The sequence below is a fragment of the Cyanistes caeruleus genome, chromosome 2, assembly GCF_971803275.1.
Source record: "Cyanistes caeruleus chromosome 2, bCyaCae1.hap1.1, whole genome shotgun sequence".
Lineage (NCBI taxonomy): Eukaryota > Metazoa > Chordata > Aves > Passeriformes > Paridae > Cyanistes > Cyanistes caeruleus.
In genome coordinates, this window is record NC_141702.1 from 64,788,392 (window position 1) to 64,803,794 (window position 15,403).

The window sequence follows — 15,403 nt, forward strand, 5'->3', positions numbered from 1 at the left end:
CAGGGCAGGCAGTGATCGGGGATATTGCGATAGGTGCTTCCGTAGACACGACCCTTAGTGGCGACCAGCAAAAAAAAAACCTTTCCCCTTCGATATTTTTCCTCCGAATTAAGCATAATTGATAGCTTTGGACTTTGTTGGTTTTGGTTCTCCTCCTACGAGCGAGAGAAGATACATTCCAGGAAACACTTGGCGGAAATAATAAAGCGTCGGTGCCCTATCGGCACAACCTCTCCGCTGCCTCTCACGCCCGACGAGCCCGCCGGTACCGCGGCCCTGCCCGCTCTGAGGGGGATGAGCCCGCACTGCCCGCAGCCCTCGCACCCCGCCGCCCCCGGCCCGGCGCCGCCCGCCCCGCTCTCCCCCAGGGGCGGGCCCGTGCCGCCGCCGCGCACCTCCCCCGCCTCCCCCTTCCGCTACGGGCCCGGCGGCGGGAAGGCGGCGCCGCCTGGCCAGGCTCGGCCCGTCTCGGTGTCGGTGCCGGTGCCGGTCCGCGGCAGCGCTCCCCGCCGGGCCTGCCCGCCCGCTTCCCGCCGCCTGGAGAGGCCGCCCGCGCGCGCCGCCCCGTGCGCTCCGCGCCCGCCGCGCTGGGAATAAAGGCGGGAGGGAGCGGCGGCGGCAGCGGCGGGGTGAGGGGGCACCCCCGAGGGTCGCGGGCGGCCCGGGGGGCGGGAGGGAGCGCGGCCGTGGATGTAGGAACGGCTGCGAGCCGTCCCGGTATCTGCACCAGGATGGCCGAGTGGTTAAGGCGTTGGACTTAAGATCCAATGGACGCATGTCCGCGTGGGTTCGAACCCCACTCCTGGTAACTGACGTTTTTTTATCGGGAGCCCCGTCCCGAGGCGGGGCAGGGCGCGCTGTCCCGGTAGAGGAGCGGCCGCAGGGAGCCGGGGCCGCCGGGACGCGGCGGGAGGCGGACGAGGGGCGGGGAGCGGCGCCCGAGCGGGCGGGTGGCGGCGCCCGGCAGCCCGCTCGGGTGTCCCGGCGCTGGGCGGCCGGCGGGGGCACTGCGGGCCCGGGGGACGCTCCTGCAGCCACCGGTACTTCAGCTATCAAGTCATTTTAAATACAATTTTTTAGAACGGAAAAATTTTTATTATATATACCTATATATGCATACACACAGTCATATATGTATATAAATGTCTGCATATATAGGTATGTATAATATATGTACATTATATATTGTGTATATATACATATAGGTATGTATAATATATGTTCTGTGTATATAATGTATGTTATATGTGTATATACACATATACATAGACACATAAACACATGTACACGCATTTATACATATATATATATATATATATAAAAATATACATGTGTATATACAGATATACGTATATATACTCACTCAGCCACAACCTCGGTGGTGGACCCTCGGGCAGGGGCAACAGGCACCTCCAGCTTTGTCGCCCCCAGATCGTTTGTTTGTTGTTTGTCATTTAGGTTATTTTTTGTGTAGGTTTGTTTTCCTTTTTTCCACTCCCAAGCCCTTCAAAGGCTGCACGTCAGCCCATCAGGGTGCTTTTTACGGTGTGGAAGTCAGTGTAGTTCCTCATGCACTGGGGTATGGGATGTCCGCAGGTGTCCAGCCTGCTGAGGTGTCCCTGGCCATCCCTGGAGGGTGATGGGAAGGCCATCCCCACATCTGGGGGAATGGTCCCTCGTGCTGGCTATACCCTAAACTCCATCAGAGCTTAAGCTAGAAGATAAGCAGAAGGAGCATGCAGGAATTTCAGACTGACCTGGTGCTTTTGTTTCATCTGGCAGAGCACATGGAGCAGTCGTATGTGTTGAGGTGTTTAATTTGCTGGGGCATGGTCCTGTTGTTTGGGTTTTGTGGGTTTTTTGACAGAATAATATGATTGTGTTTAGTATATTTGAAGGTGTGGGAAGTATAAATCAAGCACTGACCAACACATTTTTAAATAGTAGTGTTTGTCAGAGCATATCGGTCAGATTCTAACACAGGTAAATGTAGTTGTTCCCAGCTACCCTCTTCCAGAAACTGTGACCTGAAAAATTATTCTAAACTTTTAGTCCAGATATATCATGTGATGATACAGACCAATTAAAGGATAAACACTCAAGAAAGGGATAACAGCTCATGGTGGGTCTTCAATGTAATATGAAATAGAAGGCCAAATATGTCAGGATATTTTATTATATGCCCACATAAGATGATCTGGAATCACACATGTGAGCATGGTAAAAACACAGAAATATGACAGTTCAAGAGTTATGGAGGGAAGCCTGGTCTGTGGAGAATTTCCAGGAAATGCAAGTATGTACATTGTCTTTTTTGAGTGTTACCACAATAAAATTGTAAATGTAAAACATACCACACTTTCTAGAACTGTTCATTAAGAAGTGGTACTGCCAGGTTCAGGTGTTTTATGAAGTAAACACTCATTACTATTCTTCATTAAGGTACAAATTATTAAAAACGTGTGCATGTTTGAAGGTACATTTCACCTGTAATGTTGTCACGGTAAAATGCTGCCCTTGGAAACCCACATCTTTGCATACAAATTGTATAATTCTGCTTATGTGCTTACTTATAAGCATTTTTGAATGTACTATAAGTGCTTGTGTAGATTTTGTGGATGCAGTGCTGATTTTGATGAAAACTTGGCTCCAGCAGTGTCAGTTACAGGGATGAATTCGAGGCGGCTATTCTGAACTGTGAGAAAGAAAAAAGTAAAACTTATCACAATTATTTTTGCAAGAAGAGTAATTGCTGAAGAGAAGAGAAAGAAAAAAAAAAAGAGTTTTTATGGTAATAGAGAAAAATGAGTTTCTTGGTTAGAACTGTTCCTGTTTCAGGTACAGCCTTTCTCTTTTCTGAAGGGATTTGTTTTGCAGAGAACTTCCCTCAGTCCTTTGCTGAACCTGTGTTCCCTGCTCCTTAAAACAGCTTGTTAGAGGATGTGCTGATTTGGAATGGAACAGAAGACTTTTTTAATTGTTCTGGCTCCCAAGAAATACCCACAGAATCCACTTGCAACAAGTATATCCCAATCCCTTCCCACACTTCTCCATAAAGGAAAGTATAATCTGCTGGGGTTATTGGTTTCTATTTTAGGTGAAGTGACAGGGTGATGTATTGTATTTCAGCTCTGGAGCTGAGCATTACTTTAAGATTTTTTATTTTATTGAGCAAGTTCCTTTCTTTGGTTCCTTGTTAAACCCTCATGAATTTTTGGCGGTTGCCCTTGCAATTTGACATTGTTACATTCACTTTTTATATTCTGCCCTTTAGTTTAAACAATATTGCTTTCTGTTCAACTCCATTCTGTGGATGAGTTGTTTTTCTAAAGATGTCATTATCTGAAGGAACCTTGCCTTGTTTATTGAAGAAAGTGGAAAATGCATAATAACTAGTGCCAGAAACTGGAATAAAAAAAAAAGAGATTCATATGCAGACAGTTGAATGCTACCCTGATGAACCAGGGGTGTTTTTCATGCCTCTGCATATTTCCTGTCTGATGAGAAGCCAGTAATTTAAAATAGATTTTTCAAAAGCAATCATTCATTTTCATGTTCCTTATTTTGAGGTCTCTGTCTTGAGAACCTCAGTCTGATTTTCAGAAAAGCAGAGCTTTTGCAAAAACAGGTGAAATCAATGTATCACCTATATTTTAAGCAGTCTCTGAAAAAAAATAATTATATGATTCTGAGTAGTCAGATTTATTGGAGATACTTGATATGAATATTTCCATACCTTGATTTTCCATTGTATAAAGTGGAAGTAATAAAAATACACCATATGCAAAATGGGCTGCTGTAAAGCAAATTCATTCTTGTTTGCAAATAATTCAGATGGACACTTAGGTAATCTGGTCATGTTAAACAAGCCCATGAGTAGCCTATCAGTGAATTCAGAAAATAACATGAAAGAAGCAAGCTGCAGAGCCACGCTTGGAGCTGTGAAGACTTTGTGAAGTATTAAACAACTGCTTGGCCAGCAAGCACTTCATGATGTGTGCTGAACAAGGTGGGAGTCTTACAGGAAAACAGCAAGCCATAGCATAATCCAAAATTCTGGCTCACTTTAAAACAGAAGGGGCTCAAGTCAATAAGAAGGCAACTTGTTGGTGACATAATTAGGTGATATTTCAAAATAGTTTAATCTTTTTTAAAAACTTCCGGCAACTTTTTTTGTGTTGCTGCATTTTAGCATGTGATGGAAGCATGCAATTTTTCACTTGAGTTAAAACATTCTTCTATCAATGACCACTGTATCATGTTGAGATACAAGGTGTAAAAAGGGCTTTGAAGTTCTTGATCTATTGCATGGTCTTGTATGTAGGATGATCAATTAACCCTCTTATTCATTTTGCAGACTACTTTAAAGTCTGTAAAGTAGGACTAGTCTCTTACGTTAGCAGGAATAACTGCATGTAAAGTACTTGTTAATTTTTGAACTGTTCTCATTTTGGGACTCTTGTGGTAAATAAGAGGGATAGACTCTATTTTCTGGATTCCTGTCATTCTTATGATGCTTCTTCAAAAATCACCACTATTTAATGCAGACAGTTGTGTCTCTCTTTATACATGTGTTAATACAGGTTCATTTTTAACAGCTGCATGGCTCATCATCTGCAGACTACCTCCAATCTTACCTTCAGGTTCTTAGAATCATTTCTGTTGGACTTGATAGCTGCAGCAGCCAAGTGTCACCAGCAATGTTAGCTAATCCTGCCTCCTTCTCCAGGGCATTGCAACACATGCTCCCAAACAGATCCTTGCAACATTTTATTGCTTAACTATTTTTCTTTCTTTCGATAAGGAAAATGAAGGGATTTTCTGCTTGGTTAGTCCAGTCCAAGCAGCAAGCTCTGGGGAATTGTGCTGTGGTAGAACATTGATGGAAGGGAACGAGGGTGTATGTATCACCGGAGTGCAAAGCCCTTCAATTTATTACAGTGCAGGCGGAGGTAGGTTCATTCTTAAGACTGACGGGTGAGCCCTGCAGGTTTGGCCATGGTCACTTAGAACATCATCACTCACTTAGAACATCATCACCCCCAGCATGAGGATGGCCTAACACAGCCATCAGAAGAGACCAGGTGCCCACTCAGGTTGGTGCTTGGCATTTTAGCTCAAAGCCACTACCTTGGCAGAGTGAAGGGCAGTAGTTTTGCCCTGGGCTAAAGGGGTGTGGGCACATGTTCCTGTTTGTCAGATTCTCTCATCAGGAGGAATACAACAGGTGGAAACACTTTACACCAGCACAGCATTATTTACCAGAGTTTATTGCTGAAAGTGTCAAAAGACTGATCTGTACCCTAGAGCAACTTTGATTTGGGAACATTTTCCCTTGTGCTGTCTTTGCTGGGGTGGCAGCAGCCTCTGTAAGAAAGTCAGAGCAGACAAGTAATAATTTACACTGCAGCAGCAAGGTCTGGCAGAGCACCTACTTAATGAGGGGCCCTGAGTGCCCTAAGATGAAGGCAGCATAATGCAGAATGTTGAAGCTAAGATTTCTGGGATCTTAGAGCACTGGGCTTAAAGCCTGCTAGAATTCATTGGTATATTTTTGGCTGTGTTAACCTTACCTAAATGAATAGATTCTTTCTTGCTTCCAGGGAAGAGCCTTTGTCTGAAGACCATAGAAATTGTGCACACTCTTCTGAAGATGGTCCTCTTAAATGTGCAATAACAAAAACTGCCTTCCTTCCCCTAAATATTTTGAGAGAAGAATGCACTTTCCAGATTCCTTAATTTTCCTGGACTGCTTCTTCTCTTTCACCATCTGCTCAACTGTGACCTTCTTTCTGGCTTGGAAGTGCTGCAAGATCTTTCTTTCAGACCTCATCTGCCTCATTTCTAACTACTTGCTGAAGTGGTTCATGCAATTCTTGGCAAAAGATCATTCACTGACCATGTGACTTGATGGATTTGTGACACCCGTCTCTTGCTATTTCATCATGTGCTGCAAACTTTTTCATGTGAGAGTGGAATCCCTGTTGGGAAGTATGGACTGCATTAATGAGTACTGCTTTGCAACTAATCCAAGTTTGATGATTGATGAGCATATGTATTTTAGTTTTCACTTGTCCTTACATATCTGTAATTATTTTCTGTCACACTCCCACCTTTTGCTTTTTGTGTGCATACCAAGAAACAGATCCAGCTGGTCTAGCAGTTAGCTGCTGCTAAAAGAGGCACAGATACTGCCTTTCCTCTGCCCTGGCTGTTTCTGCACATTCCTGCTGCTTCCCTCTCGTGTTCCTCAGTCTTTGATTGTTGAGTAATACGTAACAAAAAGCCCAATTAATTTCATGTTACTGGGATCTAAAATTAATCTCTGATATTATAAGAAATTCTCTGTGAAGAAATGAGGATTGGGAGACAATTTTTTAATATGTTTTGAGCTTCCTGACATAGGCAATATAGATCCACCGCTTTTATTCATCACAGAATGTCAAAGCCCGGGTATTTCTCTGAGGGTTATCTAGTCCACCTCCTAGCTCAGAGGAAGGTCAGCTTGAGTCAGGTTTTGAATATCTTTGAGGACGAAAACACCATAAACTCTCTGAACTACCCATGCCAGTGTTTGAACACACTCACAGTAAGAATTTATTTTTTTTCTTAATATCTTAAAAATAAGAGTTCTCTGTTGGTTAGACTATTGTAAGTTGATCTGAGTCTTCTTTCCAAATGGTCTGGTAAGCTATAGTGTAAACCAACAACATCCATCTATTGAGTTGAGGGCAGGTAATGGAAGTGGTAGCACTCACCTTCGTCCATTACTGTGGCTGGAGATCCCTAGCCTAGAGGCAAACCCCAGTATAGTTTAGAAATCTGATTTACGTAACGCTTTCCAAATCCTTTTGTTGCTAGATGCAGAATAGAAATAATTTATGTATTTAGTTAGTGTGACTTCTATCTTTTATCATAATATGTTGGATATTTTTTATTTGTTTATTTTGCAGTACTCTTTGCTGCAAGAATAACTGATTTTTTTGTCTAAATGTAGTTTTAATGCTTATGTAGCAAACTTTATAGCCATGGTTTCCCCAGTCTGTATTTTGATGGCACTATGATAATGCAGGCTGTATCTGTGCCACTTAACAAATGCTACAGTGTTCTGTGACTGAAAACAGACTGAGACATGCCCAACCTGTTGTGCTGCATTCATTTGGGTGACCTGCCCCAGAAGTTATTTGACACATCAGTAAAGAAGGAATACTGAAAACAACTGGATCCAGTGGTTGTGATGTCTCTGCCTGCTCAATGTCTCTGAAAAAAATATATTTCTACAAAAAAGATATACGGACTAGAATAATAATTGTATGGTATGAATGCATAAGTTAGATTTCTTTAAGAGAAGGAATTAGTTAATCCCTCCCAATAGACACTAGAGAGAGATATCATGGGTAAGATGAGGTATCTGGTCTGTATGAATTTGTTGTTAGGGAGAGAGGTCAGCCACCAACACAGGAAAAAGGAGCTGTATCAAAGGAGGTAGTGACTGTGTCCAGCTGAAATATTGACAAACTTGAGCATGTTATTGATTCCATGAGTATATGAGATAAGAATGGGGTGGGATTGTCATTAAAATGCTGTAAAACCAGAAGTTGTTGTGGTTAGAGATTCTTCTTCTATGCCTGTTTCTGTTGCTTTTCTTGTCAAGTTGTCTCCAAGAGGGGTTTAGGTAGAGTTTGAGTGCTCCTATTTTAGGTTGAGCTCTGCAGAGAATGTGTCAGGAGATCTGCAAGATCATGGTGGTACCCAGAGGCTGCATATAGAGTCTCTGGGGGTCCTTTATTGCCAGTTAAAGGCTATGCCTTGTGCTCATCTGGAAGTCCTTAGCAAACTTCCCTCTCTAGCCAGTAATGGGCCTGGATTGCCATGTTAACTATCTCAGAATGTTTTATATTTTTAACAAAAAATATACCAAGGTAGTCTTAACTGTCAAACTGGGATGCATTAAATTTGCATTGTACATTGTTTCCTTTCATGTACTGTTTGTCTTTAACAGACTTGGCATGACTGTTTCCCAAGCAGTAAATACATTCTGGCATAATTAAAGCACTTCAACATCCTTTGCAGGCAAAACCTCAGAGATGGTATCTCTGGAGGGAGATGTTGGAACTGTCCCAGAAGTTGCCAACTGCTGTTTATCTCTTAACCAGTACCTGAGCTGTCTTTCTGAATCACCATCCCAGACCACATCTATATTTACAGTGACCCCCTCTGATCATTGGTCATTACTTGGGCAATTATAAAAACTGATCTATAAAAAACGTTGTAATCTTATTTTTTAGTGCTTTAGATATGTTCAGCCAGAAAAAGAAAAAAGGAGCCAGAGAAAGCAACTTGAAGACTTGTGATTTATCTATGTAAAAATCCATGTAAGACAGTATAACTTAGTTAATTCTTAACAAGGTAGATCTCCCTCAGCAAGGTAGCTATATGGGATGCACTTCTGAGGGTGTACCAGATTAGTTCTGCTGCTGCTGCCAATGTTTATGGATATAAATTCATGGATCTTGGTCCTGTTGCTGCCACTGTGTAAGCAGATTTTTTTATCACTTTTTGTTTGGACAGGCATGAAAGCCTGCTTGTAGATTTAAAGTTGTAGCATCTGCACAATAGTTGTATACTTAAAATTACTGTGCCTTGGCGTCACCTTCCTCTATTGATCTTTAAACCAGCACAAAATGAAATTGAAAATACAAGCCATTCAGGCAAAAATTCCATTAAGGGTAGTAAAGAGTATAGGGTACTCCAGTGTGGGGCTTCTAGTGCAAGGGCAGGACCGCAACATTTTTTCATCTTAATATTATGTGATGGAAAAGGACATAAATCTATATGGATAAAGTGAATTTATGCATAGGCAATTAGCTTCTGCAGAAGAAGAGACAGGTTGTAAATGCTTTGAAAAGCCCTTCTCCCATGCCATCAAGTAATTTAAACCACAGACTATTATTTGGGGAATATTAGAGCTGCAAAAACTAGCTGGTCATAACTTTATGTAAGTGGTAAATTTAATACAGCTATTAACTTATGACTGCTTGGAAAATAAAGGCACAGTTTGCATTAACAAGGTTGAACTGGATGATTTCTTTTGAAAAAACACCTCAATCCTTTTTTAATATGTTTTACAAAAAAAAAAAAAAGGTAATGTTTCAGGTGACTTCTGGACTCTGTATTTAAGCCTTTATTTGAAAAAAGGTTCAGGGATAAAAAATGTCATGCAAATATTTGTGGAATACCTTGTGTATTTCCAGGACAAAAAATATTGAGTGGATTTAAAAGAGATCCCTCCAAAGATGAATTTTACCAGTAATAGAAAAACTTTCTAAAATGAGTGCTTCTCATCAAGCATAATCTTACTGCCTAAACAGTTACTATTTAGTGAGATTATTGACCTTAAATCTAACCATAATGGGGCTTGTAGTTCTCAATTTTATAGATGGACTGTAGATTCAGTTTGACAACTTTATTTATTTATTTATTTATTTATTTATTTATTATATACTTAATCAGGAGTGCAATAGCATTCCTTGTTGTATCCTTCTGTGTTTTGCAAAGTGACAGTGTCCATTTTATAAGTGGCTTTTGCAAATCAAAATGAGCCTGGAGGAGCCTGGTCTGTACCCAGCCTCAGTGTCAGGGGTGGCTATGACAGCACTGAATTGTTGTGGAGGAAGGATATTTTGGGGTGGTGGCTGTGCTGGGGCAGTGGGACAACACTGCTGCCAGAGCCTTTGGAGGAGCAGCCAGGACCCCTTCTGTGGCCATAGGGCCTGCAGGGGTCTCTCTGGACTACAGGGGCTGGGGTGCTCCTCTGCAAGCCACTGGTCTTGGACTGGGTCTTTCTAAGTGACTTTACAGCACCTTCCACCTGTTCTTGTGCCGTGCTGTGTACACCTAGGAATTGCAGCAGGGAATTTAATTCTTGGGTACAGTGTGGGGTAAATGCCCTCCCAGGGTTAAATGGGGATTAGTGCAGGCTTTTTAAGGGTGTGAAGGGTCAGGCTCAGAGTGGGAAAATGAATCTGTGTTCTTCACCACTTTTGAGGGGGAATCCTCTTCCCTTTGCTTACTTTCAGTTTCAAAGCCTCGATACATCCGTGTGGATACCTTGTAGTAAACACCAGTTTTAGTCTATAGGTACAGCTTTGGGAAAGAATAAAGTGACTTATGGTCAGCAATCCTACCTTCTTCACAGCTGCAACCAATTGCTATCTAAGAAGCAGGGCAGAGCTAAGCAAAGAGCAGAACTGAGGAGGGGTAGGTAGGTCTGGACCTCTGGGTGTTGTGACTGCGTGCTTTAGGAGTTACATCTCTATGATTCAATTGCTGAATCATTCCCCTCATTCTTTTAGGTTTAGAAGTGTAATTCTGTTAGGGACTTGCATCAGAACATAAATGTCATGGTTTAGTTACCATGTCTGGGAAGAATCTTCTAGGCAGGATGGTGGGATAGGTACATTTAAAACCCTTGCAGGTTTTGTATTGGTTCTTCATTTCTTTGTATGACCCTGCTCTCACCAAAGTCGATGGGACAATTCACCCATTTAAATAGTGTTTTCATTATCATGGCTTGCATTCATTTCTGTCACATTGATGCTCTCGTTTTCTTCCCTGGCTGGTGGAAGCCCTCAAGTGCAGGAAGCAAATGGACAGAAATTTAAAGGAGCTTCTGACAGTCCAGCAGTTTCATGGTCAGTTTGAACAGCTCCAAAAACGAGGTTGGAGGAAACGGACAGGCAAAACCAGACAGGAGTCTGGTGATGAACAGAAAGCAGTGTCTAGCTTCCAGCCTTACTTGAACTGTTTGGTTCTTAGTTACTTCATGAGAGGAAGGAGCAGAGTGGGAGATGGATACTGATAACATCACCTGTGATTTAGGGTGTCAGGCTGCCTGTATATGAAAACTGTTGACACAAAGTCTGGGAATCATGCAGAGCTTCAGGCATGTCCCGCCTTACACAGGGCCAGCGAGCAGCCCTGAAAGTGGAACTATTTATGGGAGGTTGTCTGTTTTCTCTTGTGACTTGTGGATATTGTTTCTTGTTCACCCAGGCTCTGAGCCCTATCAGTTTGCACTTAAATATAACTTTCCCAGATTTTCAACTCTGCTGTTTTCCCAGAGGAATATCTGTTCCTGGCATGTAGCCTTTCTTTTATCATACTCATATCGTACTCTGATACTCAGATACTCTGACGTTCACCTCACTCACTAAGTGCTGGTAGCTTCTGGTCGATGACCAGCAGCCTAAATTTTGCCAGCTATCAGGCCCTCCTCTCTGCCCTCAGATGGAGACATCGTGGTTCACTTGATCTGGCCCTATATGATGCCACATGCCTTCAGTTTCTTCAGCACAGCCCTGGCCATGATCCTGGAGTATCTTGCCAAGGAGAAAGTGATGGAGGAGGTTTGTCTTCCTTGCAATCTGAGTCAGGTGGCGCCAGGAATCACAGAAGTGCTTGCAGGAGGAGTGGTGGTGTGGCATGTGACTCTTCCATGTATCCAGTCCTCATGTGCCTGATTGTCAGGGACAATGCCTAAGTGTATATGCCAAAGCTGTCAAGATCATGTGCTGTGTTTGCATATACTGTCCAACTTAGCCAAATACTGTATTGCTGGGAAATTTTCTCAAGAAAATCTAAAGGGTTAGACTAAATAGTATCCATAAGTAACAGTTTAAAAGAGACACAAAACGGTGTTTTCATAGTTACTAACTGATACAGGTTCTATAAAACACAACTTCCTTGCATTTTATAAAATAGGAATTTAATTTGCCATCTTTGGTAAAATACTGGATTCTGTATGATTCTCCTCTCAAACCAAGTCTCACCCTTGCTTTATTTTTTGAGTCTTTCAGAACTGCAGTACATTTATACTTTGGTTAATGCATGTGGGCCATGGTTAGTGACTGCTAGTTGAGCTGTTCTTAAGTTCTCATACCATGGCTTCAGGTCAAAGAGAGCAAAGGTCTAGTATTTTAAGGGATTTGGTGCTTCTAGATAAAAACATTTTGCATTCCATGCATGCTCAATCTCTAAAGATAAGTAGGGAGGAATACTGGAAAACCCTGGTATCTCAATAGAAATGATAGTCAGAATGTCACTTACCTTGCATGGTGATAGTTTGCATTCATCAACATACCTTTGTTTTTGTTTTCTACCTGTTATAAAACCTTCTGCACTTCTCTTTAGTACTCATATGAACATTTGATGACTGCTGCTGTGAAGATTTTATCATTGAAATGATTGTTTCCTGAGCACTTCATTTCTTCAGGTAGTCCTATCAATGATTATTGCTTTGGGGGCTTTAAAACTGAAGTTACTTTAACATGCTGTAATGCTACTTGATAGTTTCCTCTGGGAACCCAAGCACTGTGTTAGCTAAAACAACTGTATGAAGAATGCTGTTCTCATGGCTCAAACACTTGTAATGCTGTCCCACCCAAACTAACCTCACTGTGAGGGTGACTTTTAATCCATGAATGAGATAAGAAGTGGAACTGTTTGTTACTGTCCCTCATATGTGAAGATATCTTTCAACCAAGTTAGTATTTAACTGTCTTTATTTTACTGGTAACAAAAATAAAATCATGTAATTACAAAAGAGACAGGTGTTTCAGTCTGTTGTACAGAAGTCACTGCTGATTGGCTCTGAGCAGCTGGTATAAGAATTCTGTTGGTGAAATCAAATTAAATACAGGGTATGAAAGGATACCTTTTTTCTAATGGAAGGAGAAGACTGACTGACATTAGGTGAGAAACGATGATGGCAATTTCACTAAAATGAAATTTTAGTGCCACAGTTCTTTCTGGCACTGTATTTTTTCAAAGGAAACCATCCCAGGAATTCATCCTAGCATCATAGCAGGACCGTTTTTAAAACATATTGATTTCATCATGCATGTGCATGGATCATAAAATTCCAGAGTATCCCAAGTTATCCCATCATGCTAATGCAGGATTTTTTTATTTGATGAGAATCTTTGGATAATTTCTTCCATGATGCTTTTTCACCTAATTTCCATACTGCTGCTGCTAGCATTTTGTACCAGATGCCCTTCTGTCATTAAAGCAACTGTTTCCTGATTCTTTTGTGCATGAAAACTTGTCTACTATGTATATCAGGTGACCCAATAAAATCTATTTCAAATCTTGTTCATTTTGTATCATGGGACTATCCCAATTAAAAATACCCTGCTATGCTCCGTGCCCCCAATACTCCATTATTGTTTTAGCTTGAATACAGTCCTGTCCTTACATGTGCCTGATGTGGTTGATGAAGATGGGTGACATGGATTCAGTGCTATCTTACTTATTTGATATCTCCACCTCCTGGGTAGTCTGACAGCATGTATTTTTCTACAGGAAATCTATAAAAGTAGGGTCTGATAATACTAGCTTGAGTGGCTGGGCCATTACCTACATGAGCATAAACAGAAAGAGAAGGCCTGTGCCAGATGAAAGAAATAATAGGTATCTGTCTTCTCTGCATACTTAGAGGGAAGCCAGTACATGATAGCTAAGATAAATACCAGCTTGTTATCAACTGACAATATTGCTGTTTTTCTTGCCTTGTGTACAGCAGCAGCCAGATGGATGGAGGCAATGGCCCTTCCCCCTGAGTGCAGGGGAACTTTGCTCAGTCCTGGACCATCCAGGTGTTTGACAGATCTAAGTCGATATCTGAAGCTTCAGGTGGAATTTTGCTGCCTCAGGAACTTGCACATATCTCATCAGTCCTATATGTAATATCTTCTTGGGTGGCTAAATAGGACTAAATACCAATGTGTATGTTGCTAAATCCTTTTCCTGTGTCTGAAAATGATATGCTCAGATGAGCAGTTTGAGGTCACCACCAGTGTTACCTGGATCCATACACACATCTGCTTTGGGCCCTCATTCTCATCATACTTCTGTGGTACAGTTTATGCTGGAGTAGATATATATAGTGGTGGCCAGATGGGGCAATGTGTTTTTACTTTCCCTGTCTTGGCATCATTCTCCCACTGTTGCCCTCAGTGCTGAAGCAGCCTGCTTTGGAGTCAGCTGAACGGTAGTGCTGGAGATGCAGACTTGGTAGGAACATGGAAATAAGAAGGGCAAGTTTGCCCTCTGGCCCAGCCATATCACAGAACTTCCTAGTAGGGTACTCACTTGGTCCTGCAAGTTGTCTTGTCTTTGTCTCTACAAATCCAAAGTAATTCAGCTATTCAGAAAAAAAGTTGATCGTAAACATGTAAAAGGCAAATACAATCTGAAGATAAATCATGCACAGTCAATGGAGCTGGGGCTGTGAAGTTAATTTCCAGGGAAGATTTAAATGAATCAGAAAGCAGACATGAGCACACATTGCAATATACGTTCTTTGACAGAATTCTTCCCCTAGAGGCCCCTGGCAATCTGCAGACCTCCCCAGACTAAACCTAAGAGCCTTCCTGTAAATAAAGAAGGGACAGCCTCTGGAGGCAATCTGGATCTCTGTGAAAAGCCTCTTTGTTCCAGTCTGTGAGGGCTGGAAAATTCTTAGGCAGCAGAACTCTGGATGCCGACAGGAACAACTCCGCCTGCTGGTTTGGCTCTCTGATGGGAGAGCGAGTGGCTGGTTCTGCTGGTGGATCCAAGACCCCATCCCCACAGATGAGGGAGATTGGCAAACTTACTGGGGCCTCTGGCAAATGTAAAACCTTATGTAGTGTTTGGGGCTTGCCCTCCCTGACTGCTTTCTGCCTTTCCTGGTGCAGGAAGATGGATAGTTTCCAGCTGAAACAGTTGATGGAAAATTCCTGCTAAGGAAGAAAAACTAGAGGCTTAACTCTGGTAGAGACTGTAGTGATGGGCTGGGGCCAAACCTAGGAAGATCAGGGCACGGGCTGGTGCCATCCCACTGTGTCTGTTGTCTGTGAGGGATGCTGGGGTGCTTCTGCTGCTGTCAGGATGGGGGATGGTGAGTCAGGGATCGGCACTTCTTTCTCTGGTTGTTCCTTTCTCTCTGCAGCAGGTGAAGCTCATGAAAATGTCATAGCTCAGCAACCAAACCGGCCATGGTTACTGTTTGGAGAGGATGCCCTGTGAGGAGAATGTGTGGAGCATCTGAATGACTTCAGCAGCCATGGAAATACTCTACAAATAAAGTTGTCTTGTTTAGTTATAAGTTTCATGGTGGAATGGTTATTCTTGAATGTGTGTAGGGAAGAACACCCATAAATTACTATTACATTAATCACTAATGACAAATTTGGCTGAATTTTCAAGTGTATCCTAAAGTTGAAAATCAATAATTGGATTAACAGAATTTCTGACCAGTCCTAGGACTTGTAGACTTCCTCAGGCATTGTTGAAAAGATTTTGTTTTCCTTCATTTTTCATATTCAAATTTGGTAATGTTTCTTTCCTGTTGCTAATG

General features: G+C 42.2%; 1 long non-coding RNA gene and 1 other non-coding gene across 2 annotated transcripts; both read left to right on the forward strand.

The window, feature by feature from the left end:
- Window positions 1–725: 725 nt before the first annotated feature.
- Window positions 726–808, forward strand: TRNAL-UAA (transfer RNA leucine (anticodon UAA)). The gene has a single exon. It is a non-coding gene; the product is annotated as a tRNA-Leu (tRNA).
- Window positions 809–9,514: 8,706 nt separating this feature from the next.
- LOC147654876 (uncharacterized) lies at window positions 9,515–15,151 on the forward strand. The gene is made up of 2 exons (XR_015283323.1): window positions 9,515–12,274; window positions 13,583–15,151. It is a non-coding gene; the product is annotated as an uncharacterized LOC147654876 (long non-coding RNA).
- Window positions 15,152–15,403: the final 252 nt, after the last annotated feature.